Here is a 24,251-nt window from a genome sequence, read left to right on the forward strand (position 1 = left end):
TGCTGCTGTGGATAAATTTAACATGTAAATTTCTTAAAGATTTCTCAAATGCAACAGCCCAAGGCTTAATTTAATTGAGCCCCAAACCTTGTTCTTATCTAGCCATCCAATCTCAATGAATAATGCAAAGTAGAAACCAGGCTTCCTCGACACCTCCCCATCTTTGTCCTCCTCCTCCCCGATATTTTCAAATCAATCTCCTCATCTCCATCTCTACAGCCAGCTACCAATCCAGGTCAAACTATTATCAATTCCCACCGGGATTTAGAAAATCTCTTAAACCGCTTCACTTCAGTGTAGCCAGAAGAAGGTTTTGAAATGCAAATACAATCTGGGTTCTCCCCTACTTCAGTGGCTCTTAAAATATACTCCTGGCTCTTAAGATAAAGTCCTTAACAAGATCTACAAGAGTGTGTTCATTCCACTGTCTAGCTCTCCATCTTCTTCCCATTCCACTTCTTTCTCTGCTTTCTTCACCTCACCTTGCGCTAGTTCACAAATACAACACGCTTCCTCCTGCCACAGGCCTACACCGGCCACAGGGGCTTGTGCTCCAAATGATCTCACTCTAGTTAACATCCACTTTCCTTTCAAATCTCTGCCCTCCCTGATCTTTCAAAGAAAGTTAAGTGCTCCGTTTATAAACCTAAATAGCCCTACACAGCTACATTTTGGTAAGAATGATCAGGATTGCAATTTCAATTTTTTTGTTTGATGCTTAGAATCCTGTTTTTCCCATTGCTCTGTAAGATCTATGGGTCTGATTTTGCTCATGGTTGCTTCTCTTATGCTTGGCAGAGAGTGAGCATGCTGTAGGTGTCAATAAATATTTGTTGAAAAAAATGAAAAAATGAATGAAGTTCTAATGGGGAAGATCTATTTGAGTATAATGATCTGAAACTTAATCACATATTCTATAGAAAGACATTAAAAGATTTTATTTTTAAATGATAATCAATGTGCATTCTCTTCAACCTTTCCTAGACTGTAAGCTCTGCATGGACTGATCTATAAATTTCTAATTTGTAACTACTACAATTAACATTTTTTCTTAATGAATGAAATAAACAGATGAATGGTAAAATTTAAAGAGCATTCAGTTATATCGACCATGAAGTAAAGAAAACTGTCATCTGAAATCTTAAGTAATAGTTTTACAATCTGAAATATTGAGAAACAGCTTTAATTCAATGCAGGGTATACAACATACTATAAAGTCTTTAAATGAAACCAACCAGTAAAGGAGGAAGAAATAAACCGGCAACATAGGGAAAAAATAACCGAGAAACTCATACTTTCTCACAAAGGCTATACTGAAGTCAAATGAAATTTAAATTAGATTTTAGATTACTCAATCACAAACGTTATACAATTTCAAAGAATAAAATATATATGGCCAGCCTTGACTTTGGCTGTAATTACCAAAGGTGGACACTAATGACAAACAACTACTGAGGTAATAGCTATTTAATTAAAGCACTCATTATTTTAAATTCTGAAAGTCCTTTTCAGATAGGAAATAGGGATGCACAGTTTGCTATGGGAAAAAAAAAAGAAAGGACATTTAAGACAGCCTGAACAAGGGAGAGTAGGCATCCTGAGACATAAAATTTGAGATGAGTCTTGAAAACTGAGTCAAGAATAAAAGAAAGGAGATGATTTCACTAGAGGCACAACTGCCAAAGAATATGGTACACTTGTGGGACCTGGGGAGTTGGTATGGCCTGAGTAGAAGGTACATGTCAGAGATTAGAAAGTATGTGCCTGAAGAAGTAGTCAGAAGCAATAATAGGATGAACGTTGTACATCAAGTCAAAGTTCTAGAACTTACCTGAAAGCAACAGAATATTGAAATATCTTAAGTGAGGCATGAGCAGAGTCATGCTTGATTTTTTGGTTTTTTGTTTGTTTGTTTTTTAAAGATTTTATTTATTTGACAGACAAGAGATCACAAGTAGAAGCAGGCAGAGACACAGAGAGGGGGAAGAAGGCTCCCTGCTGAGCAGAAAGCCTGATGTGGGGCTGGATCCCAGACCCCGATCATGACTTGAGCTGAAGGTAGAGCCTTTAACCCACTGAGCCACCCAGGTGCCCCTGCAAGATACCATTTTGATTCAACTCCAGTTCTCTTGGTATTTTTTTCCTTAGTGCATGCCCCTGAGAAAATTAAACCCACTGAGCAACCCAGGTGCCCCCATACTTGGCTTTAAAGAGCTCACCATTGGTATGACACTGGACTCTACCGCAGGCTAAATTAGGAGGTAAATTGGTTGAGAAACTTTTGTACTCTTTAAACAATAAATTCTGAAAACTTGGGACCTTGCCAGACAGAAAACAGAGGAAAGAATCTAGAGATTTAGTTATAAAATCAACAGGATCTGACCACTGGCAATGTGGGATGAAAACGAAATGGAAAATGCACAGGATGGACAAGAAGAAGAAGGCAGAGGGTTCCAAGTCTGCGATCTGAGCAGGGGGTGAATGACAGTCCCAATGAAGGTGCAAAATCAAAGAGTGAAATTTGTTGAGAGGAAGGACAGAGGAGATTATTTATTCAGTCTGAGACATGGAGGAATTGAGGTACTTCTTGATTTTTCCAAGGGGAGATGACAAGTTGCCAACTGAATATCCAAGTTTAACCTCAGAAAAAAATCTCAGCTGGAGCCATAGAGGAGAATCGAGCTGGAGACTGAAACCATGGGAAAGAATAAAACTGTCCAGGGAGTGTATAGAGGAAGTAATGGCCAATTACAGAACCTGGAGATCACCCAGACGCCATTAACATACCGTGGAGCTCAAGATTCTCTCTAGTCCTAACCAGCAGTTCCCTATAGCTGCACCGGAGCTAGCATGACTTTTGGGAATGGAAAACTCAGGCCTAAGCTCTCACCAGAATGTTTGTACAGCAGTATTCCGTAAAAGAATTTCAGCAATAAAAATGGCATCTACATTACTAAAGGCTAAATTGTCATGCTACGTGAAATACTCTTTCCTCAGATAGCTAATGCGTAATTGCTCAAAAAAGGAGTTGCAGTTCTCAGGGTCTTTTGTCTTGCTGAAAGCACACTATGATACGCCAACAGAAAGGTACTCTATGCAGCCTTTCTCAAACTTATTTGGCTACTGAACTCTTCAGTTTTCTTTTTCCAGGATATCCCGCTGAACTTCGCTTCTGAGGAACACACTTCCAGAGAAAATACTCTGTTCGCATATAATGATCTGAAGAAATGAATAGGGTTAGCAAAAAAAAAAAAAAAAGTTATTTGAATATAGAGCTTGTGCATTTGAAAATCCTAACAAAAAACATAGAAATCTCAAATTCCTCATACTGTGTAACTTTCAGAAAAGGAAATGTCCAATTCCTGAGTGGTATTTATAATGAGTAATTGGTTAACCTCCCCAATAAAAATTATAAATGGCAATCACCGTCTCCAGAAACACTATAATAAATTATTCTTTATTATCAAGTCTAAGCAGAAAGGAAAGAGAAAGAGAAAACTAACATTAATTATCCATCATCCCCTTCATCACAACAACATCTTTATGAGGTGGGTGTTGTTATATCTGGTGTCCATATGGGGGAAGTGAGACTCTTAGCTGTCATTTAGGGGGAAGGTGGCAGAGCTCGGTTTCAACCCGAGTCCAATTCAAAACCTTTCATTGAAACCCACAGTGAAACATGCTTTGTCTGTTCTTCTTTCCAATGCTTGAAGTGTTCATTTTGACTGCTTATCTTAAAATTATGGATTATAAAAACACGAAGCAGTCAAACCTAGTGGCATCTGTTTTTCCTTCCCTATGCATACAGAGAAAACATGACTGTAAACTGCATGATTTCATACTCCTTTTACTTGGTAAAGAATTTGATAATGAATGAAAGGAGGTATAAAGCTTGTCTTATACTGTGTCATCTTCTCTAATTACGAACTTGAATTTTTTAGTAAATAGCTTATAATATCAGTTTTTAATATTGAGAACCTCAATTCCTACACAACTCTTTATGCAATTAAAATTCAGGATCACTGGGGCACCTGGCTGGCTCACATGGTGGAACATGAGACTCTTGATCTCAGGGTTGAGTTCCAGCCCCATGTTTGGTGTAGAGACTACTTACAATAAAAACATAGGGTGCCTGCGTGGCTCAGTTGGTTAAGCAACTGCCTTTCCCTTAGGTCATAATCGTGGAGTCCCACATCGGGCTCCCTGCTCGGTGGGGAGTCTATTTCTCCCTCTGATTCTCCCCCTTCTCATGTGCTCTCTCTCTCTCTCAAATTAATTAATTAATTAATTAATCTTTTAAAAAAATAAAAACAAAACAAAACAAATCTATAAAAAATTCAGTATCACTGGTTCCCGAAGTTTTTCCACAATCATACTTTGAAGGAAAAGTCTCTCATCTTCTATCAATAATTGTTGATGCACTTTCTCAAAGGGAAATTTGAGCTATGCCAAGATCATATAGGGAACAGCACCCATGACTCTCCGAAGAGTATAGATTACATATAGTCCTCCTCCCTAGAGCAGGTGGTGTTCGTCTCCTCTGGGTCACATAGCTTCTCTCTCTAATATTGACTCATTCATAAAAAGCCTTCTCTCTTCCATCATAAATTCTGAGTTTCTGTAAGCCACTGACAACCACCATTCTGGTTACAACGATTTGTTTTTACGTACTAATTTTTATGTTATAAGATGTCAGGTTTTTACTACACTTGGTAAGACCAACTTCTTGGTTTCAACCAAACTCTGCATGGGAAACAGAAAAGTAACAAAGAAGAGAGGGTCCAAGAAGAAAGCGATGGACAGAGTGAGGCTTTAATAGGGAGCAAGGATGATAACAGCGGCTGTCCTCAGCACGAATCCTGGTAGAACTTTGGGAAGAGAACACAGTTGACTTTACGCACGGTCAGCACCAAAAAAAGGGGCAGGGCGAATTCCTTCAACAACCGCCCGGTTGGAAGATAAAATACAAACATGAGTGACTGAATTATCTAAATATTTACACACCCGCAGCTGGAAAAAGATATACACGTAAGTGCTAAGTATGTCAAGGAAATATATCAAAGTCACGTGAGATTTATAGTGAGGAAACCAAACTCCTAGTTGGCTGCAAACTATCCCCCCTTTGAAAACACCACTTTTATAGGCACACAAGCAACCAACCATTTAAGAGACAGATCTTGGTAATATTCTATTGAGGTATACAAAACACACATGTATATAATTTTATTCTTTTGTCATATATATGATTCAACTCTTTTTCTTCCCCCTATCATGGCAGTAACATTGGTCTCAGGGTTTTGTTTATGTTTTCAAGTCTGTTTCTTAGTAGATTGAGCGAAACAGTATTTATTTTATTAACAAAGCCTTATTTTGATCTGAATTTCTCTTTCATATTCTTTGGCAGGTTAAAATTAGAAAACATTAAGCGATTAAAATATCCATTTGTCTCATATATCATATGAAAACATCTTGCAGCACAGAAATGCTTGTAAAATTACTAAAAGCACGAGAGTAGCAAGTTCAGAGAGGAGTTGACAGATGTACAATGAATATTAATAGACAACTGGTGACATCTGTCCTAGGTGGGGGGTGGGGAGGTATATCTGCCTTACCCACAAATCTGTATTTGTAAAAGAACACCTATATTCTTAAAAGAACCTTGCCTCTTAACCTTTTTATTTAAGCTCCATTTACATTTTAAGGAGCATACAGCCTCCAATATTAACATAAACCCTACCAGGGGCACCAATCTTATAATTTTCCTGTCAGAACTTCATCCTACAAGGAGATATTTGTTAAAAATAAGAAGACAGCCTCCATTAATTACTCACTGCGTAGAGAGCAGACTTAAATACCCTCTACTGAATCACACACATTTCCCAAATACTCACACATTATCGGAATAAATATAAAAAGAGACCATACCACAGGAAAACACATAGCTTCACCTGAACTTATACAGAGTAGAGGAACACAAGGGAAACAGAACACTTTAAAACAACTATGTGATTAATGAATCATGCCATTTTCTTTAGGTACTTTGTTTCAGCCTAATTTCCTACCATTATAATTCCCCCTAAAGATGGGAGGAGGGGTTCTTAGCCAAAATCTAGAATAATCCCCAAAAGTAGTTGAGGGTCAATGATAATATCTGTTATCATCTCAAATGATTATCAAAACTGTCCAGATGGAGTTCTAGAAGTGAATCCCTGGGGTTTTTGTAATATTCCTATAGAATCTAATATCAATCTGGCTGTGTCCCAAAAGTACGAGGAAGACGGACAGCAGAATAAGAGAAAATTTTTTTTTTAAAGATTTTATTTATTTATTTGCCAGAGAGAGAGAGAGAGGGAGAGAGAGCGAGCACAGGCAGACAGAGAGGCAGGCAGAGGCAGAGAGGGAGAAGCAGGCTCCCCGCCGAGCAGGGAGCCCGAGGTGGGACTCGATCCCAGGACGCTGGGATCATGACCTGAGCCGAAGGCAGCTGCTTAACCCACTGAGCCACCCAGGCGTCCCAGAATAAGAGAAATTTTTAAAGCAGTATTGCTTGTTCTCCCCATTCCACCCCCATTTTTAATCATATGGAGTCTAACTAGAATAGACTTTTCTGTCATGGGACCCAAATACTGCAGAAGCTACTAAGGCATTAGCAGCAGGAATTGCCTCAGTGGACTCAAACCAGGCAGGACTTCATTCTGAGCTGTACCTAAATGGGTTGTAGGGTTGAAGCTGGTTAGCTGAGTTCATGCTTCCTTTTGCCCTTGAGGTAAAATTTCCAGTCAATATAGGAGAATTCTACTTTCTGTAGAATGTCAAACGAAAATATTTGCGTATCTTAAAATCCAAATTTTCTCACTCTCCTATTCATTGGCTTACCTCTGGAGTGAACGTATAAGAGTTGTGCTAAGCATTAGCAGCACAAAGAAAAACGAAATAAAATCCTTGATCTGAACTGCCTTAAGTTCACCAAGAAGAAACAGCATAGGTGAGAGGAAAAGAAAAAAAAAAGGACTAATGTAGCACTTGGGGGGAGGTTTGTCCAATCTAGAGAATGGATTCAGTGTGCCTGCATTCAAATCCAAGCTCTGCTACTTGTTAGCTGTATAAACTCAGGTAAATTCCTTAACTTCTCTGAATGTTCATTTCTTCATCTATAAAATGAGTATAAAAATAATATCTATATTTTATAGGTTATCATAATCCTTGGCGCATAAAATATTACAGTGGCCCCTGATTGGAACCACTGATGTAGTAGTTGGAAGTTGGCATAAGCACCATTGTTTAATTTTATGATTTTCCTCTCCAGCTTCTCCTGGAATTATATTAGGATCCCTACTAACTACAAATCAGTTACTGGGGCTTTTTTGTTTTGTTTTGTTTTTCTGAATTTGTAAGAAAGTTATAAACTAAGCAAGAATCTAGTCTTCGTTGAGAATTCAACTTAAATTTATTTTCCATTTACACAGTTCTTGGCAAAATCTGGCACAATTCCAGCAAAACATCTATCAAAAGAGAAGAAAAACAAAATAAAACAAAACTAGAGCTCTGAGCCTATTCAACTTCTTGTTTTACTAAGAATCATCAGTGAGTGAGTCTCTACAAAGCCATCTGTAATAAAGCAGCTTTGTTCCTTGTGGAAAATATCCTGTACATATCCATTGATTAAATGTAGTACTTTCAAAATCTGAAAGACACACCAGTGCATTTTAAAATATTACTGCATGAATAGTCTTATTATCTTTCTCTTCCTTTCCATTACAAATATAAAAATTCTGTGGGTTCGTCCTATTGATCAAGTTTGTAATTGTGCCGAATTACATTTCGAGACAACTTTCTATAGATACACTAAGGTATTAAAATTCACAAATAATCTTTTATTTCCTAATGCCTATCTTAATGGACCCTAAGGACTGAAAATATAATAACTTATTTATAACTTATTTCAGCTACTAGAACCAATTTTCACAGATGATGAATTTTGCATAATATTTTGAACTGTGAAAAACAGTATTTTGGTGGTCCTGTGAATGTTTTTTTTATTGCTAGGGGAACAAATTTCATCCTAATATTGGATTTTTGACATTAGGACAAATTACATGAATTGCAATCAACATTAATCTACAGCTCCCTTTTTAAATATATAATATGGAAATTGCAGATGGTTATAAATCTGAGCGAACTATAAACCTCAATATACAGAACATAGACTTCCTTATTGAAATTACAACTCAACAGTACTCTTGTAACTGTAAAAAACAAAACAAAACAAAACCAAAAACCAAAAACAAAAAAACCTTGCTTACCAAACTTCCTCTATCCTGAATTTAAATTTTCAAGGGAAAAAAAATTTATCCTGAAATTAATCTTAATTTGGTGTTTAAAATCACGTTTTTAAGTCATAAATCAAAATATATAAAAACAAATAGGGATACAATATAATTTGTTAACCACATGAAGTTTTTTAAATTATTACGTAAAGTACTATTTATCAATCGTTTCTCTAAAGACTTGCATTAGATTTTTATAGAATCTGCACATTATAGATATAATTTACTGCACAAATAACCTAAATCAATTAAAGTACTAAACATTAGGATTTGACTTTACATCTTAAATTAGTTAGTTATACTTAAACTATATTTAGAGAACCCTTGATTCTAGATGAGTTATTAATGTCTTTGAGATGGAGTATAGAATTGTAATTGTAAGGATAATTATCTGAAGACAATTACACTTTTGGAAAACAAAATACTTAAAATAGCCCTTTAAAGGATTACTGAGAAATCCCTGTAGGAATGCAGTCAACTTCCCTTATTTTTAAACTTAGTACTTTTGACATGAACAGGATCTTCTACAGAACTTGTGTATATATTGGCAAATTGTCATTTTTACCTCCCCTGTACTTACCCTGATTCTCTCTCATTGTATCTTGGATTTAGATCTTATAGACTCTACAGGGCGCCCTAACAATGGATAAGGAGGGGCTAACTCTATCACCTGACTTACAAGATATGGAGACTTACAAGGTATTCCAAATGCTAACTTAAAATCTACTCAGTGGTCTCTCTTTTCTAAGGGGACAAGTAAATAATTCATTAGTGCAAAACAAAGCAATATGTGTGGTTGATCTAATGGAAAAATCCACCATACATGAAATATCAACCTATACAACTTTTGATGTCAAAAGATAAGAAATTAAAAAAAAAAAAAAACCCTCCTAACTCTAAAAAGCATCCCTTTTTTTTTCCCCGTCTATCTCTGATTTGGGATTTGTTGCTTCCTCTGTTTCTTTCCTTCTGAAAGTAAGTTTCGCTTGTTTTTTTCTTTTTTTATTCTTTTTGGAATAGAGTTATAATGTCACTTTTCCTGAAATTTTAAATTTCTCTTTAATTGTGACCATATAATATCTATATGCATTTATCATTCTGTACGTTAATACAACTTAAAAGAGAAATATGATACCTTCAGTCATTATCTTGATGGTGGTTTAATTTCAAAGGGAAGGAGTAATAGTTAATTTTGCTTAGAAAGCACTTACAATACTTAAATACTTAATTACTAAGTAGTTACACAACTGCTGAAATGCTTATACATCTCCAGTGCCTACAATAGCCCCTGACACTTAGGTGCTTGATAAACATTTGTTGAATGAATGAACAGATAATGGAAAGAAATAAAATGATGGGAGAATTCATGTATATTTATAAATCATTTAGAACACAGGATGGGCATACACCCATGCTTGGAGGCAGTCAGCATAGCCCTGAGTTCAAGAGACAGTAAGATCGATCCTTACTTCTGCTTCTAGGGAGCAGACACCCACAAGGAGCTCGGAGAGTCCAGGCCTCGTGGATGGCATCAGGAGACACAGACTATAGGTCCCCTCAAAGTCAATAAATTCTAAGGCCACTGAAACCTTGAGAATATCATGTGTACTGGTTAACAGAGATGTAACCTATACCATTCTAGTAGAAGAAAAACTAAAGGGAAAAGATAGGGAGAAAGAGAGCTAGAAAAAAAGATCAAAAAACTAAAATCTTAATGTTGATTTCTCAGGGACCATAGAAAAATGGATGGTTTTTTCTCCTTCTAAGTCTCTGTAGTCTGGTGTTATTTTCATAATAAAATATTTTTGTTTTAAAAGTTTGAAAGCCAACCAAAATTTGGGGGGAAATATGGAGAAAATATGGGGCACCTGGGTGGCTCAGTGGGTTAAAGCCTATGCCTTCGGCTCAGGTCATGATCCCAGGGTCTTGGAATGGAGCCCAGCATTGGGTTCTCTGCTCCGTGGGGAGCCTGCTTCCTCCTGCTCTCTCTCTCTCTGCCGGCCTCTTTGCCTACTTGTGATCTCTCTCTCTGTCAAATAAATAAATAAAATCTTTAAAAAATAATAAGGAGAAAATAAAAATCAGAAAATAAAATTCTGGCTAACTCTTCAGTATTCATTTACTTACTCAACAAATATATTCTAATCACTCACATTGTACCAGGTCTGTGCTAGATACAGGTGATACAAGAGTACAGACACAAACAGTGGTAGCTCTCTCTCTCTGTCTCTCTCTCTCTCTGGCTCTCTCTTCAGTTAGTAAAGACGCAAAGTTAATGTGAGTGGTAGACAACACTGTGCACTTGAACAAGTATGTGTACTGACAAACCTCTTAGACAACATTAAACTACTTTTGTGGGCACACAGAAACACAGTACACAAACTGGAAAGATTTGCACATGCAAAATGGCACGCAACATAGAATGTGTGGAAGCAAACATCTTTGATCAAAAACAAACTTTCCTGGAAAAGTGAAAATGTGTACGACATTAAAGGAAGAGCGGCCATAAACCCTGAGCTCATAGCTGCTTCATCAGGCCCTGTGTGATCTGCAGGAGTTCAGAGACTGGAAATGGATTTAAACCAATGAACGGCTTTCAGTTGTCTCTTCTCTTTCAAAAGCAAAAAGACTCATTTATTTTATTTATCTTCCATACCATTACAAGGTAATACTTGGTCTATGGTGCCCCGGGAAAGCACGTTATTTAACCTTAAATTTTTCACTTCGCATTTGACCATTCTTAGCAATTCTGAGGCCTTCTATTAATATTAAATTAACCTCTAGTTACATTATCGAAATATGTTTATATTTTTCCTACTCTGGCTGTAATAACTGGTGGACATCTCAATAAAACCGGTGTTGCCTTAGCTTTCTGCTAGCACTGAAACAAGAACCGAGAGAGGGGCCCATGAAGTAGAAGTTTGGTTTTTGTTTGGTTGATTTTTTACTAATTCAAGAACTGTATCTATGGGGCACCTGGGTGACTCAGTCAGGGAAGTATCTGTCTTCAGTTCGGGTCATGAGCCCAGGATCCTGGGACTAAGTCCCAAGCCGGGCTGCCTGCTCACTGGGGAGTCTGCTTTTCCCATTCCTTCTGCTTCTTCCCCTCCCCTACCCCTGACCTGGATCATGATCTCTCTCAAATAAACAAAACCTTTTTTTTTTTTTTTAAGAACTATATTTATATACTACAGTTTTTTGAGAAAGGTGAGAGTAATTTTCCTTTGAAAAAGTATTTTATATACTACATGTATGCATAAAATTGCATGTAGGTGTTTTCAGAGGCAAATATAGGCTCATCAAAATAAATCTTCTTGAAATATCAGGCACAGGCATGACAAACTGGAATAATAACCCATTCAAGGGGCACTGGGGTAGCTCAGTGGGTTAAGCATCTGCCTTAAGCTGAGGTCATGATACTGGAGTATGGGGACTGAGTCCTGCATCAGGCTCCCTGCTCAGTGGAGAGCCCGCGTCTCCCTCTGCACCTCACCCCGCTTATGTTCTCCCTCTCTCAAATAAATAAATCTTTAAAAAAAAATAACCCATTCAATAGGTAACCTTTAAACACTTTTTTTAAATATGAAAAACAACTGAAAGCAATGTCTCTAAACACGTGATCCTTCTCTACATATTTATGAGGTTTCTCTAGTTTCAAAGAATTCTTTATTTCTCTGCTTTAGAAAGACCAGGCATGAGGTTAAAATTATAGTTAAATGGTCCCTGACCTATTCGATCATATTCTTTGAGTATAAGGATTTGTAACTGGTACTTTACAGGCACACCGTATGATTTTAATGCACACTACACTTTGAGAACTACTGAAGTAGAGAACTATTGGGATTCCTATCTCTCACGGTGAGTATTTTGAAATTGTACCCCTTCTTAAATATTCCAAACACCGCTAATACCAGCACAGTTATATGGCACTTACTAAGCATCACACATTTTTCTAAACGTTTTAAATACATTAAGTCACTAAATTCTTACCAAAAGAAAATAAATGAGTAACTGTAATATTATGATTAACCTCCTCTTATAGGTGACAAAATTGAAAGACAGCAAAGAGGTAATTCACCTTAGTTCACATACCTAATTTATGAGAGATGTGGGCCATGGTCTCAGGTAATTTGACTCCAGAGTTTATGTTTATATCCTGTTCTCTCAAACATATTTAAAAAATTAAAAATAAACATAACTAACGTATACTTGCAAGAATGTGTTATTCAGGGGCGCCTGGGTGGGACAGTGGGTTGAGCCTCTGCCTTTGGCTCAGGTCATGATCTCAAGGTCTTGGGATCAAGGCCGGCATTGGGCTCCCTGCTCAGCAGAGAGCCTGCTTCCCACTCTCTCTCTCTGCCTGCCTCTCTGCCTACTTGTGATCTCTGCCTATCAAATAAATAAATAAAATCTAAAAAAAAAAAAAAAAAAGAATATGCTATTCAAAGAGAATAGGAAATACAATGCTATTCATATACTCTCCCATTGTAAAATGAGTCGAGAAATAAGAAAATTTCAAATTCTACTCTAGGAGTAGGAAGAATAACTTAGCTTAACTTGAGCTACTGTCCCAACTTTACTCAACTGATAACTTACATTATAAACAAGCACCTCAAAATCAGCAGAAAAATATGTTATGGCTTCCTTCTATGAATTACTTTTAGAAATAAAAATACAGAAAATTATTACAAATCAAAACAGGTAGCAAGAAATGTCTTACAAAAATGTGGAAAGTGTGAAGTAAAATAAATAATTAAATACTTATTTATACTTCTATATACTTACAGAGAATACCAAGGCTAGGATTTTAACATCTTTCTTTCCAGTGTTATTCTATCAATTTTTACACATGAAATATACTATGACTACTTTTTACTTATTTTAAACACTTTGCCCTTTCATCAATAAGTTATGAAAAATACATTTTTAAATGCATAAACAATATATCTTACACATGTGTTACAAGTAACTGAACTTCCTTGTAGAAGTTTATTTATTCCCAAATTTTAAGGATTATTAAAAGCTCAAGTTCAGCATCATTACTTTCAGTATATATCCTTATCCATGTATTAAATTATCTCTTTAATATAACACTTTAGTCATGGAATTTGGGGACCATCTGCTTAAAAAATTTTATGAATTGATACATATATTCAAAAATAAATTGTTCTAAAGATGTCTTTTTAAAAAATTGCAAAAATTTCAAAACAGTTTTGACACCTTGTTAAAAATGATAAATTTCTTTTTTTTTTTCATTTGTAACTTAAAGTTCTTTCTCACTTGGATATCACTGTCCTACTAAAATACTTTAAATTGTTCTATAATCCTTTAAGGTATAAATTTGGAAATTTTAGATATGAATATGCCATTAAATATCTGATTTTTCTTTAATGTCATATTCTCAGTTATATTACCTTTTAAATTATGTTTAATTGTACTTTCAATTTGGTTCACACTGATTAAAACTTCCTAAAGTACTGATGGTTAGTGAAATCCCCCATTTTCATTTTGAATTATTTTCCTTAAGGGATTTTAAACTAACACATACCTTTAAACATTTGTTAATCCTCAAAATAACTTTAATGCTGTTCATAAAAAAATCTTCAAATTTTAATTTTTATTTATCCATTAGCCCAACAACTTAATGTTTATACATATAAAATGGAAGCATAAATAATTCTAAATTTTGATGTGTTAGATAATCAGATATACAGCATCAGTTTTGGACCAAGTCCCAAATACTTCCTTCCAACAGGTATCCTCAGTGTGAAAACAGTAATATCTCTTTCTTTGAACACAACTTCCCAATTAAAGTATATGGAAAAACCCACGTATTTCTAGTTTATTGATGTAGACAAAAATTAGTAAAATGAAATTAATTCATTTTTTTAAAAGATTTTATCCATTTATTTGACAGAGAGCGAGAGATCACAAGTAGGCAGAGAGGCAGGCGGGGGGGGGGGGATTCATTCTTTTTAAATACAGAAATCCTCTCTTGGGTTGACTAGCTCAACCTGGTTTAACTGTGACCTTCCCAAATTTACTAATGAAAATCCGCCCTCAATCATTTCCAGGTAAATGAGGGCATTGGACACCTTTTTCCTTAAAAAGGCAGATTAAAAACAAAAATCTTAACCAAACTATCCAACATAGTGACTGGTGCAAAAATCACTAATCAAATGAAATAAAAAGTATATTCAAATTGTTCTAAGATACAAACTTTCCTTTTCTTTTTTTTTTTAAGACAGAATGCATTACATTGTAGATAAACATCATGGACAGAAAAAGAGTCAGTTCCTGGTCAACTCATTAGACAAATAAGAAAAAAGCTGGCTGTGAGATAAAGTATGTGAAGGAAAGGAATTGGCTTATTACTGTCAGATTTGATGTTTTTAGTTTTAATACAAATATAGGATAATCTACCCAATGTGGGAATACAGACAGAAATCCAATGCAAAGAGGAAACCTTCCTCTACCTGTTTGTATTCTTTACCTGGTTTAATTCTAAAACCACAAGAATGGGGGCATGTGGGTGGCTGAGTCCGTAAGACTCTGCCTTTGGCTCAGGTCAGGGTCCTGGGATTGAGCCAGGTATGCGGCTCCCTGCTTAGCAGGAAGTCTGCTTCTCCCTCTCCCACTCCTCCTGCTTGTATTCCCTCTCTTGCTGTCTGTCAAATAAATAAAACCTTTTAAAAAAATAAAAATAAATAAAACCACAAGAATGACGACTAGTAAATGGCAGAGGTCCAGAAGAAAATAATCCAAAAGGATGCACAAAAGCAAAATTATTTCCAGTCAATGAATGCTTACTGAGCAATTACTCTGTACCTAGGCCTAAGACTGTAGATCAAGCTGGAAACAGACAGTATATATTGAGCTCATAAGTGCAAAGAGAAGCAACAACATGAAATCAGCCTCAAAGGTATATTACAGATGTGCTACAAGTTTTGTAAATTCACCTATGTCTTCAGCAAGTGACACATAGCGTCTAGAGACCTCGCAAGGATACCATGTAAAGCAACAGATTTGTGCCAATATAGTAGTTGATATTAATACACAGAAAACACAGCATTTCAATAAAGGTAAATTTCTGGATGTTCTTGTTACGCATGGACTTTGAGTGACTACAATGTATCAGTGTAGGTCCATCAGTTGTAACAAATGTACCAATCTGGTGGAAAATACTGATAATGGGGGAATCCATGTGTTTGTAGAAGCAAAAAGTATATGAGAAATTTCTGCAACTTCCCTTCAATTTGGCCTTGAACATAAAACTGCTCTAAAAAAATAAATATATGGGGTGCCTGGGTAGCTCAGTTGGTTGGGTGTCTGCTTTCAGCTCGGGTCATGACCCCAGAGTCCTGAGGCTGAACCTCACGTCGGGAGCCCCTCTGAGCAGTGGGGAGCCTGCTTCTCCTCCGTCTGCTCATGCTCTCTTACTCACTTTCTCTTACAAATAAATAAACAAAATCTTTATTAAAAATATACATACATATTTGTATGGATAGATAAAAAGTCTTCATTTTAAAAGTAATCTAATCATAAATGTAACGCTCTTAAAAATGTCTGCAAATGCAAATAGATATATATATACATATCTATCTGTATACAGATACGCATATATAAATTTTAAATGATTACTTTGACTTGCATAACTAAAATGAGATTATAGAATAAGAAAAGTAAAGGAATAAATAATAATAAAGAAAATGCTCAAGGAATAAATTATTTTTCCTGGCTTTTCTCTTCATAAACTTTTCTCTTGGCAGAGTGTGAGCAGACTATGATTTCTAGTGTTTTGCTTTTGTTTCACTCTAACCATTGCAATGCACTCTGTGTTCATATGCATAACCGAGATGGAGCTCATGCCAATTCCTAGGGTTTCCATTTCTCTTCATAAAACTTTTCTTCCGTGCTACGCGCAACACCATCTTGACTATAATCTACAGCAAGCCCCTTCTTTGAGTTATAACCATCATACACATATGAACAGTACTCTCCTGGCCTTTGAGATTAAAGATGTTCATGACTCTTTGCAAACCTTACACCCAAAAAGAGAGTATGAAAATCCTACAGAATAAGAGTTGCAGATTTTGCATATGAAAAAGATTTTGAAAAGAAAAAGATGAATCAAAATGATTAAGGAGCATGAGCTGCATAGGAGACGGTCAAAGTGACACCACCACCTTGTACAACCTACAGAATCTTTACTTGGTTTGACTTGGTTCTCGATGGTTTCTTAGCTCTGCTGCTGTGTTGAAGAGTTTAGTAAAAACCAAATGGTACTTTCTCAGAAAGCCTCAAAAGGACAGGGCTAAGATCTTTATAATTATCTCATTAATCTTGAATGTCCGAATAGAACAATAGCTAAGAGGTATTCAGTGAACTCATTAGCTGCATTAATTCTCACAGCCCCCAAAATATCCCTAAGTGGGCGTTCTTAGCATCCATGATTTATAGATGAGGAAACTGAGGCACAGAAATTAAGTAATCATCCAAAATTTAACAGGTACTATCTGATAAAGATTCAGATCCACATAGCTCCAAAAATTGGACATTTAGCCACTAAACTGTGCTTTAAACAGTACAATTGTCCAAGAATTTGCCTCGTATAAGAATAAACATCATAAACACAAAGATTTATTTTTTAACTCTCAAGTTAATATAAGAAAAACTAGAAAAAAATACTTTGGAGGAACCTGGGTGGGTCAGTCAATGAAGGGGCAGACTATTGATTTTAGCTTGGGTCATGATCTCAGGGTCCTGGGACAGAGCCCAGAATCAGGCTCTGTGCTCGGCGGGGAGTCTGCTTGAAATTCTCTCTCTCCCCTTCCTTCTTTCCCTCCCCCTGCTCGAGTTCTGTCTGTCTCTCTAAAATAAATAAATAAATATTTAAAAAAAAAAAAAAAAAAAAAACAACTTCGGTTCCACATGGCAGTTGGGAGAAAAGAATAGATTGGATTCATATCAGAATACTTGGGCTTTTCTCCTAGGCTCATAAATTTCTACCTCTCCATTCTCGGTTATTGGGTCAGTTTCTTCATCCATAAAATGAGGTTAATATACCATGTTAAAGCTAGAATAAGAACAGATAAATCTGTCAACCCTCCCATCTTCCAAACAAAGGAAAACTAGTCAACAGATTGAAAATATTTGATTAAGGTTGACAATAAATTAAAGATCCCTGGTAGCCAGAACACAGCCCTGTTCTTTGGAATCCCATTTACACAAGGGTAGAAGTAAAACCTTTTGTAAAAGAAGACCAAAGAAGAGGTGTTCTTAGCCTGTCCAGGATGCACTTCAAAAGTGTATGTGAATTTCTGGAGGCGGATGCAAATTTCTCTGACCATGCACAGGGAGACAAAAAAAAAAAAAAAAAAAAAAGCACAGCATTAGAAGAGGTTCTAATCTTCACAAGAAATAGAAGGATAATGATCTTTGCTTTGTTTTAGATAAACGAAGAAAAGCTCAGAGGGGTAAATGTCTTTTAAATAATTCACAGAAAGATATTTACACATACCTCACTTTTGTATAATATCGTATCACACTGCACAGGATCTCCCAAATAATTCATAGAGAGCTGAGGCTCCAATTCTCTGCTAGACTCCAGAGACAGCAGTCTCTGCTTGCTGTTGCCATGAACCCTGCCTGCTTCTCTGACTTCTCATTTTAAATCTCTTTTCACACCTACTCTCCACTTGATGCTGGACTGAGCACAGGCTGAGTGAAGTAACACCTGCCATCATCATTCCCCTGCAGAAGCAGGAAGTTCGAGTTATTTTCTGGTGAGAAGTATTTTAGCAGACGTTAATTCTAGGGAACAGCAATAGCAGGCCCTTCAGTACTGAGCACTCGGCATCCTCCAGACATTTACTGGGAAACGTGAACAAGTGATCTCCTCATACTTTAGGTCTACAACTACCTTGCAATGTTGGCGAAGGAACCCCATCCTTCCAAACCTTACAATCTAGGAGTCCAAGGCCTAGAAAGATTAGTGTTTTTCAAGATGGGAGGGGCTTGCATATGTTGAAGACTCAGACTCAGGGCACCTGGGTGGCTCAGTGGGTTAAGCACCTGCCTTCGGCTCAGGTCATGATCTCAGGGTCCTGGAATTGGTCCATGGGTTCCTGGGATCGGGCCCCGAATCAGGCTCCTTGCTCAGTGGGGAGCCTGCTTCTCCCTCTCCCTCTGCCTGCTGCTCCCCCTGCTTGTGCTCTCTTTCTCTGTCAAACAAATAAATAAAATCTTAAAAAAAAAGAAAAGAGAGAGAAAAGCAAAGCTCAGACTCCATGAAGTACGTGATGAAGTACCAAATGCAAAATACGTACAGTAAACGCCGAAGAGCAAGAGGTTAGGTAAAGCAGGCAGTTGGCTTTCTCAGAGATGATCTTTTGGTTGGATATGGACGGCTGGATAGGATTTGGGGTTGGTCAGAGATTCTCTGCTCCTCAAATTATTTGGAGTTTTGTGTTTATGAATATATTTGCATTTATCTACTGACAAGATCCAGCCACAGAAAAGACCATCATATTCTTGAAGAGGGACGCTAATGAAACATTTTTTTTTAAATAAACAACAAAATAACAGGGGTATGGATTTTTTAGGGTTGCTATCACAAAGTATCAAAAGCAGAGTAGCTTTAAAAAACAGAAATGTGGGGGCGCGTGGGTGGCTCAGTGGGTTAAAGCCTCTGCCTTTGGCTCAGGTCATGATCTCAGGGTCCTGGGATGGAGTCCCGCATGAGGCTCTCTGCTCAGCAGGGAGCCTGCTTCCCCCTCTCTCTCTGCCTGCCTCTTTGCCTCCTTGTGACCTCTCTCTCTCTAATAAAAATTAAAAAAAAAAATCTTAAAAAATTTTTTCAAAAAAAAAAAAAAAATCCCAGAAATGTATTGTTTCACAGTGCTAGAGGCTAGAAGTCCATGTTTAAAGTGTCAGTGAGGGTAGTTCGTTCTGAGGGCTGTGAGGGATGATTTGTTCCATGCCCCTTTCTTAGTTTTTAGAAGTTTGGAAGTTTCCTTGGTTTTTGCTACATCACCCACCCCAAACTGCCTTCATCCTCCCATGGCGTTGTCCTGTGTCTCTGCTTCTGTGTCCAAATGTCCCCTTTTTATAAGGACACAGTCATATTGGATTAACGCCCACCCTAATGACTTCATGTGAAATTGTTCATCTCCAAACACCCTATTTCCAAATAATCTTACATTCACAGATTAAACCTTAAACAACATTTCATGGGCACAATTCAACCCATAAGCATGGGAAAGGCACAGATGAGTGGGAAGGGTGCTTCAAATTGAGGGACACGAGGGAGGAACAGAATAAGGTGGTAATCAGATGCCCACAATGATTTGTGTGAAGGGTTTGGTCCAAGACTAATAGAAAATGGGAGTTGAAATCCTGGCTGTGACCAAACTGCTTAGACCAAAAAATAGTCAAAACAGGCTTTTGGGGTGCCTGGGTGGCTCAGTGGGTTAAAGCCTCTGCCTCCAGTTCAGGTCATGATCCCAGGGTCCTGGAATCGAGTCCTGCATCAGGCTGTCTGCTCAGCAGGGAGCCTGGTTCCCTTCTTCTCTCTCTGCCTGCCTCTCTGCCTACTTGTGATCTGTCAAATAAATAAATAAAATCTTAAAAAAAAAAAAAAAAACAGGCTTTTGTGGGGCACCTGGGGCTCAATCAGTTAAGTGTTGGATTCCTGGGGCACCTGGGTGGCTCAGTCATTAAGTGTCTGTCTTTGGCTCAGGTCATGATCCCAGGGTCCTGGCATCAAGCCCCGCATCGGGCTCCCTGCTCAGCGGGAAACCTGCTTCTCCCTATCCCACTCCCCCTGCTTGTGTTCCCTCTCTGGCTGTGTCTCTCTCTGTCAAATAAGTAAATAAAATCTTTAAAAGAAAAAAAAAAGTGTTGGATTCCTGATATCATCTCAGGTCTTGATATCAGGGTCGTGAGTTCAAGCCCCATTTCAGGCTCCACACAGGGTGTGAAGCCTACTTAAAAAACAAACAAACAAAAACTAAAAAAGTCTTCTGGATTCTATCCTATTAACAACAAAAAAGTTCCTGAAATGTTTTTCCCTTTTTTTAATTAATTATTTTTATTAACATATAATGTATTATTTGCCCCAGGGGTACAGGTCTGTGAATCATCAGGCTTACACACTTCACAGCACTCACCATATCACATACCCTCCCCAAAAAGTTCCTGAAATTTTGGAAAAGTAAAATAACATTATGAAAATGTTGTTTAGGAACATTAAACTCACAGGTTGGGCAGGATGCAGAGTAGAGAAAGGAGCCCCAGGACTCCCATAATCACCCCCATAACACAGATGTGAGACAAGGAAGGCAATGGGAACAAAAAAAGAAATGAAAAAAATCCAAGCAGCATTCTGAAGAAAGAATTCCCACAATTCCGTCCAACAGCTCAGAGGTTTGGGATCTAAGAGACAAGAAAAAAGCTAGCTCAGGGCTGTTTTCATTTTAAACTTGTGTTTGACTTTGAGAAAGAAACCAACACTGTAAATATCATTTTTCTTATACATTAAGTATGACATAACTCTAAGACTTTAAAAACCAACTTGAAACTCAACAGATGGTATTTTTAAGAGTGCAAAGGAGAGTTTCTTTCCATCCCACTCCCGGAATTTTTTATTTCAAGAATTATATGTTTCAAGTTATAATTTATAGTTATACTATATACCCCTAAGATAACTGTCCTTGATAACTTATAAATTATAGTCAAATGTTCAGGAAAATGTTATCTCACAGATTTGTTTAAAGATTTAATGCTAAATTCCATGAACATTTTATACAAAAACTCTTTTGATGATATACACAACCGGCCGATGTAATGTAGCACCATAAGGACAAATGCTAAAGGCAGCTTAGACCACAAATTCATTTTTGCACATCATCTTCAAACCCCTTTTATCAAAGGACAAATATTGAGGCCACTCTTACTTCTTTGTGCATAGTAAGGAATTTTTTTTTTTTAAGCTTTTATTGGTTTATTTGACAGATCACAAGTAGGCAGAGAGGCAGGCAGAGAGAGGAGGAACAGGCTCCTTGCTGAGCAGAGAGCCTGATGTGGGACTCGATCCCAGGACCCTGAGATCATGACCTGAGCCAAAGGCAGAGGCTCAACCCACGGAGCCACCCCGGTGCCCGTAAGGAATGTTTTTGGCATGAGGTTCTTTAGTGGGAAAATCCCATGTACATCAAAAAAGTCTTAAGGTGATTACCGTTCCAAATATAAGTTGAAGCCATCTAAGTAATTTATCTCCTGTAAGCATGTTTATTCCATTTAAGGAGAGAATAAAGCATGCACTATTTCTTGTTTAATTAGAAGTACTTTTTTAAAAAGATCTTATTTATTTATTTATTTATTTGAGAGATAGAGAGAGAGAGAGTATGTGTGAGTGGGAGGGACAGGGAGAGAATCTGAAGCAGACTCCATGCTGAACACAAGACCCAACACGGGGTTCCATCAGATGACCTCAAGGTCATGACCCGAGCAAGATCACTTGCTTAACAAACTGAGCTACCCAGGTTCCCCAGTTAGAAGTAGTTTTTAATATGGAAGCTCCTTTTATTTTTCCCCAAAAAGCTCCTTTTATTTTATTTGTCAGAGAGACAGAGCAAGCAAGAACACAAGCAGGGGGAGTGGCTGGCAGAGGGAGAAGCAGGCTCCCCGCTGAGCAAAGAGCCCAACAGGAGACTTTGATCCCAGGCTCCTGGGATAATGACCTGAGCCAAAGGCAGACACTTAACCAGAGAAACCACCCAGGCATCCCTGGAAGCTACTTTTGTAAAGAAAAGCTCCTCCTTAAAGAAAGTGATATTTAATAAGGACAATTTTAAAAAATGATTCTCAATATCCTAAAAACTACACTGGGGCTGAATTTCATTATTCTTACATTCTAATCCAGTGCTGTCTAAGAGAATTTTCTGCAATAATGATTAAAATATCCTATCAGTATATGCTCCCTCCAATACAGTAGCCACCAGGCACATGAGGCTGGTGAGCCCTTGAACTCGCCTTTTATTTCATTTTACTTGAATTAATTTCATTTACATAGTCACACATAATTGGTGGCTACTATGTTAAATGACACAGTCTTAATCTACTGGTAACTGAAAATAAATGCAAAAGAAAAAAAATCAAAACCTACACCTGTGGCTCTTAAATACTGATCTAGCACAATGAAAATCATCATTTATGTCCACGGGTCTTAACTGTTGGGGAGCACCAGAGTAAACCAGAGAAGTGGGATCTTAAAAATTCAGATGTCAGGGGCCCCCACTCCTGATCTACTAAATCAATTCTTTTTTTTTTTTTTAAGATTTTATTTATTTATTTGACACACAGAGAGAGATTACAAGTAGGCAGAGAGGCAGGTGAGGGGGGGTGGCAGGAAGCCGGCTCCCTGCTGAGCAGAGAGCCGATGCAGGGCTCGATCCTAGGACCCTGAGATCATGACCTGAGCCAAAGGCAGAGGCTTAACCCGCTGAGCCACCCAGGCGCCCCCCAAGTCAATTCTTTAAGAAATCTATTTTTAACAATCATCGGAAGTAATTCTTCAATGCTCACTAAGGTTTGGGAACACCTGATCTAGTTCTGCTCTCATTACAAAGTTGAGTCACTGTGTATCTCCAATAGGAAATATTGTACATTTTACCTTTTGGGTTCTAATATTAAAACCTATTGCTTTAAGTAAGATTGGCACCTTTCAGCCCACATTTTTTTAAGAGCTCCATCTCTTTAGAAAGAACTAGAAAGTAAATGATTCTTACATTCTAAAATACCACAAAATATCAACTACTTTCCCTGGACAAATGTTACACTTCATCAGATCCTGTCTTTCTGTAGATCCCACGCTGAATGAATTACCTGCCTTGGTTATTACACGCTGCTCTTTTCATTCTACATCTTTAAACCCACACCCTAATGCTTGTTATGGATAATTATGCAATGCTATTCTCTGATTATCAATTTACTTATCTGTAAAATGAAGTAAAACTGGAATGAAACTCCTACCTCACAGGACTGTCCTCAAGGCCAGATGTGAAATGCCTAGCAGAGTGTCTGGCTCATAGACAACAATGGCGAGGTACCCAGTTTTCTTCCTCTTCCCAATGACTGTTTCTCTATTTCCCTTTTAATTCACTTATCTGTCAATACTGTTGATAGTTGCCTGAAATCACTTAACCCCTACTTGCTGTGTTAGGGCCACAAAGAACCCAAGAGCGCTGCCTCCACTGGGCAGGGGAAATCCAAGGACATGTGACTCTTTGTCAAGTCAGCTTTGCATGGTTGTTCTGCTATGACCTGGTCACCCCAGCCCACCTCTTCCTGCATCCGTCCCCATCCTCTAAGCTGGCAATGGTTTTATTACTCTCAGCCAAACCTTGTTCCTGTAACTAAAACCTTGCTTCCCTCCTCATGACTTGGTTTTGTCTTACACCCACCCTTCCCTCTTCACACCCCCTTCCAACAGAGAAAGGAAACTCAGCAATAAAACTCTCCCTCTTTAATTAGACAGGACTTGGAAGTGAAGTGTCCTCAATCTGAACATACGACATTTGACATATCTTGTTTAGAAGCAAAAAAGCAATGATGATCCTCCTTCTTTGTTATTTTTTTAGTGGTGTTACATAGCTCTAGGGTTGGTCCATGGTTTTAGTATATTTTCATCTTAAAAAGTCAATCCCTCATAACAATTAAAAAAAAAGTTCCTAAAATTAAAAAAAAATTAAATCTAATAAAGGCATTTCAACATTATATAAAATGATTTATTCACCTTAGAAGAAAATATAACTTCTTGCAATTAAATGCTATCTAAAACTTTAATTTTTAGTAAAACTTAATACCACCTAAAATTTAAAATTTAATGCTACCTTAAAACAACAACAGGAAAAAAAACTTTTG

At 37.3% G+C, this 24,251-nt stretch overlaps 1 protein-coding gene across 9 annotated transcripts in view; it reads right to left on the reverse strand.

Moving 5' to 3' along the window:
• The window catches only part of ROBO1 (roundabout guidance receptor 1), a 1,159,067-nt gene that overhangs the window by 337,759 nt on the left and 797,057 nt on the right, over window positions 1-24,251 (reverse strand). The window lies entirely within an intron of this gene.

Source organism: Lontra canadensis, unplaced genomic scaffold (genome assembly GCF_010015895.1).
Source record: "Lontra canadensis isolate GAN:19392208 unplaced genomic scaffold, GSC_riverotter_1.0 scaffold62, whole genome shotgun sequence".
NCBI classification, from domain to species: domain Eukaryota; kingdom Metazoa; phylum Chordata; class Mammalia; order Carnivora; family Mustelidae; genus Lontra; species Lontra canadensis.